This window comes from Nematolebias whitei, chromosome 5 (assembly GCF_014905685.2).
Source record: "Nematolebias whitei isolate Nwh7 chromosome 5, NemWhi1, whole genome shotgun sequence".
Classification (NCBI taxonomy): domain Eukaryota; kingdom Metazoa; phylum Chordata; class Actinopteri; order Cyprinodontiformes; family Rivulidae; genus Nematolebias; species Nematolebias whitei.
Genome location: NC_056502.1, coordinates 15,781,704 through 15,786,611, shown reverse-complemented (window position 1 = coordinate 15,786,611; position 4,908 = coordinate 15,781,704). Strand labels below are relative to the sequence as shown.

General features: G+C 42.1%; 1 protein-coding gene across 1 annotated transcript in view; it reads left to right on the top strand.

The window, feature by feature from the left end:
* Nucleotides 1–585: 585 nt before the first annotated feature.
* cacng8b (calcium channel, voltage-dependent, gamma subunit 8b) overlaps nucleotides 586–4,908 on the top strand; it is a 27,933-nt gene continuing 23,610 nt past the window's right edge. The window contains exon 1 of the mRNA XM_037676878.1: nucleotides 586–866. The gene's annotated coding sequence lies outside the window, so the exon portion shown is untranslated. The remainder of the gene's footprint in view (nucleotides 867–4,908) is intronic.

The window sequence follows — 4,908 nt, the reverse complement described above, 5'->3', positions numbered from 1 at the left end:
CCCCCCCAGCTCCATTTTCATAAATATTAGTTACATAATCCAGTATATCAAACTATAACCTTATAATCCCATTGTAGTAACATCATCCAATGAAAAGGCTCAGTAGACGCCTCCATCCTTTCACACACATCATGATCTGGAGGATGCCTTTTTTTTTTTTTTGAAGCACCTCTCTTTCTGCAGGGCTGCCTTCATCATCATCATCATCATCACCACACAGGAGGAGTGTGTAGCGATTTGAAACTAAATGAAAACAGAAATCAAACACACACACACACGTCGAACCTGATCTAACAGGCTACTTACAGAGCGCGCGCGCGGCACACGCTCCAATAAGCACATCCAGACCAGTTCCCTTAGAATGACAAAAAGGAGGGAGGAGGATGGGGGGGGGGGGGGGTACCCGCGTAATGATCTTGCAGTTCCATCATCGTAATAATCTGGGATTGATGTTACCCGCCTGCGTCAGGCTTCAGTCTGAGAGGAATGGATGCAGGAGAGAGGAGAGGTGGTGTGTGTGTGTGTGTGTGTGGGGGGGGGGGGTTACACACAAGCAAAGCAGCGACCACATCCACCGCAGACAAATCCGCGCTCAGTGACGTGTCTCCTGTAGCCTCTTTTTTTATTTCTTTTTCTCCTCTTTTTTATTCTCCACTGATCAAATGTGAACCCTCTCCTCTCGCCCTCTCGCTGCTGCTTATTCTCATCATCAGACCTTCTATTAATTCATGTACTTGTACATTTGGCCCCCACCCTCTCCCTCTCTCTCTCCCTCTCTCTCTCCCTCTCTCCTCTTTTTTCCTTCAGTCTCCTCTTGGGGAGAGCAACGCGCCACGGAGCTCTGAAATTACATAAAAAGGCTGCAGGTAAGACCTTCTGCAATGATCACATTTCTGCTGTGACTCCTGATGTTTGCTCTTTGCAGCCTCACTTTACTGAGGCGGGATTTTTACAGGCTGCACTGGTTTGTCTGGAACTTGACTGGGTCATGTTTGCAGCGACAGATTCGAGGATGTCCAACCTTCTTTATGTTTTTGTTTAATGGGCCTCTAATTAGGGTACATTATGCAAATATACCCCCTCCCTCCTGCATTCACAGGGTTGGGGCTGTTGAATCGGTCTACAGAGGATGCTTTGATCTGTGCGTAAAACGTGCCACCTAATGCGTGATTTGTCCGGTTAGTGTTCCTCTGCGCCGGTCGTCCATTTTGCCACCGTGCACGGATGGATGCAGCTCAGCGTCTCTCTGCTAATGAATGCAGCGCTGTCCGCATCACCAGGACGGAGCTTTGTGCACGTGCAGCTCTGCGCTCGCATCATCTCAGCTCCGTGTTGGACCTGGATCTGACATAAAGCTTTCAGCTGCAGGAGTTTGAACCGCGCAGCAAACAGCAGATATCTGTCCTCTGGTCACATCCAGGCTACAGGTGCAGGAATGGTTTCAGAGTGTGCGTGCACTGCAGCACTCGCGACTTCTGCAAACCCTCACCTGCCTCTGCTCCAGCTGCAACTTCTGCCTGCTTCTGCAGAAGAAATGTTCTGTTGTGGTCTCATGCGGTTGTGATGAGCTCATTGCCACTAAACTGCTGCATTTCGGATTTTTAGATTCAACCCCAGCCTTAATGTCCTGCAGCACCCACCTCTAATGCAGAGTCACCTTTCTAACGTGATGCTGGCAGAGCTGCAGGTTTTGTGTGACTGAACTTTGTTTTTTGTAGGGAGATATAGAACCCATCTTAACTGACAGCTGTCAAACCCTGCTCAATAACGCATGCCAAATGCTGAAATATGTGCAATATCATTGGTCGCTTTTGCGTATTTCGTTATAATTAAACATTAAATAAATCACACAACTTTAAATTCACTAGTTTTTACAGTAATTGCCATTTTGTGCAGCTGCAAATAATCTCTGCTTCCTAACGTTAGAATGTGATAAAAGCCCATATCTTTAATAGCAAACTTTTTATTACATCTTAAAGTAATAGATCAGCTCTTATAAAGTGAGATGGTCTCAAAACGTTGGAAGGTTATGCACAATTAACATGCTGTCTTAGAATGACTTCAGTTTGCAAAAGGGGGGTTAATTTCATATAAAATCTGTTTTTTTGTTTTTTTTTGTTGTTTGTTTTTTGCAACAGCTTTTCTCAACAAAAGGCATCTCAGGACATTATCAGCAAAACAATTCTTATCAAATTATATGCAATCTAATTCAGACCAAAATCCAAAATCTGAATAATGTACATGTTGTCAATTCAATCCAATTTTAAAATGTGCAATTAGATTAGTTTTTTTATTTTAATTTTATGAAAATCCAACTGGTATACAGTTATTTGCATGTATGGTGATTTGCAAAAGGACATAGTAGCAGTAGCTGCAGCTAGCTGTAGCACTTTCCATGCAGTCAAGGAAAGCTCCAGCAAGAACATATTTTTTCAGCAATATTTTCAGCAATAGACAAAAACCACAGGTTAATACATTTGCATACCCATGAACCTTTTTAATATCTTTCACACTTAAGTTGTTTAAAGTTGACAGCAGTGGCTCAGACTAGCCATGAGCTCATCAACTTGGTCTGCTGCCTTCGTATATCTCCTCCTACATGTCTCAGCGTGAGTGCAGCTACTGCGTGCACTCTCAGGACATTATTACCTGCAGTGTTCCCTCAGTGCGGACTGAACTTGACAAAAGGGCCTTCTCCTACTCTGCTCCTGTTTCCTGGAATATCTTACAAAAAGATCTGAAGCTCTCGACCATGACCTCTCTAAGTGGCTTTAAGAATCTGTTGGACTCCTGGCAGGGACCAATGCAGACATGTTCCTGTTTTTTGTTTTCTATATTCGCCTTATGATCTAGCTATTTTTTATTTTTTTTGCTATTTTTGCCATCTTATTTTAATTTGTTGAAAAAAAAAAATCTGTATGCCTCTTTTATGATTGTCCATTGTTGTCATCATTCTTTGTTGAAATCAGGTCTCTCTTGTAAATGAGTCCTCGAGGCTCAATGGGATTAACCTGTCTAAATAAAGGTTGAATGAATGAAAATAATTCAACTGTATTTCAAAACAAATAGCACAATAACTAACCAATAATATATTAGTTGCTCAACCTTTCCACATAATACCCAGTCAAAACTAGTCCTATAAATGTTACTGTGTGTAAAATTGAAACTGTTTTTGAGCAGTCAGTGTTGTTTGCTCATGCTCACACCTGAACAGGTGTTTGTGCTGTTCAGCCTCAAACCCAGGGACCGTTCAGCACATAGACACATTGGGGTTCAAACCTCCGACTCTCTGATTGATGAGCAGCTGATAAGATGCCTGTGCGATGAGAGAGTCTTGCATCACAGTTTTGCCGGTGACCTCCCGTGTCTCCATTAGTGATGAGTGATCCTTCCATTAAGCACAGCTGGTTCTGTTCTCTGTCAGCCGCCCCCTCAGCTCCTCCACCTGCCACGTGCACAACTTCACAACGCCATGAGTGAGATGCGCTTTTGACTTTGATGATCATCTCTGTGGATTTTGGATTCCTTTCAGTCTCCCTCGGTTAGCTCCGAGATCAGCTGTTTACACTCGAAGGTGTCTAACTGCAGTCAGTGTTTGGAAGCCCACACAGGCTTGAGTTGTGTTTGTAGCTCCGGCCAAACTATAATCAGGAGCGGTCCCTGAAATAAACCCTCTGACTTCTGAGTGCATTCTCTCATTTCAGCCGCTCTGTTTCACTCAGATTTTATAGCTGTTTGGGTGGTCGAGTCTGTTTCTCACTCTCCGTTCCTCTCTATGGGGGAACAGTTCTGCAACCGTCATCATATCTGTCATGTAGCTGTTCAAAGGATCAATGGCTCTGCTGCAATTTTCTTGATGCTCTGAGGTTTCAGAGCAGCTCCCCTCTCTCTTTAGTCATACAGGGACTCAGGAGGAAACCACTGCAGCATGGGAGCTACAAATACTTCACTTTAAATATATCAGGATCATGACGAAATACCAAACAGACACTAGTCCGTTCACTACAATCTGTAACTTCTGATAGCTGTCTCTGTCAGTAAATCTAGCTCAGCCCCGTGTTTATTGTGCTGATAAGTTCAAAACAAGATCCTTCTGAATGAGCACATAAATTACATGTTCCCAGACAGGAAAGTCTTATCAATGTTTTTATGTGCCTCTTCTTTACAGGTTATGACAAAAGCATTATTTAACCCAAAGCTTTGTTATTTTTTAAAAGCTGTACCCAAATTTTCATTACCTCTTGTCATCAGAGTCTGAGAAACAGGTGTCACTAGGGTGGTGCAAATGGTCTGTGGTGATACAATGCAAATATCTATACACTGCCTACAATCTAAATGTTTAAAGATACACAGGTAGGAAGAATTGATTTGCTACAAAGTGACAATATGTCTTTTATTACGATGTGACTCCGATTTTAATTGCATTGTGTTTTAGCCTTTAACTGGGATGTGTTTCAGCCTTTAATAATGTTGAGATTCAGCCTGTAATTGCATTGTGTTTTAGCCTTTAATCGTGATCTAGTTTGGCCTTTAATTGTGATGTGATTTGGCCTTTAGTCACGATGTTATCCAGCCTTTTGTTGTGATGTGTTTCAGACTTTAATTGTTATGAGGCTTGGCGTTTAATCACGATGTGATTCAAACTTTAGTCTCCATGAGATGTGACGTTGATACGTAAAGAGATTCAGCCTTTAATCATGATGTGGTTCAGCCTTTAATCATGATGTGTTTGCCATTGATCATAATGTGATTTGGCCTTTAATCATTATATGATTTTGCCATTGATCATAATGTGATTTGGCCTTTAATCATGATATGATTTGGCCTTTTATAATGATATGATTTGGCCTTTATTCATGATATGATTTGGCCTTTAATCATGATATGATTTGGCCTTTAATCATGATG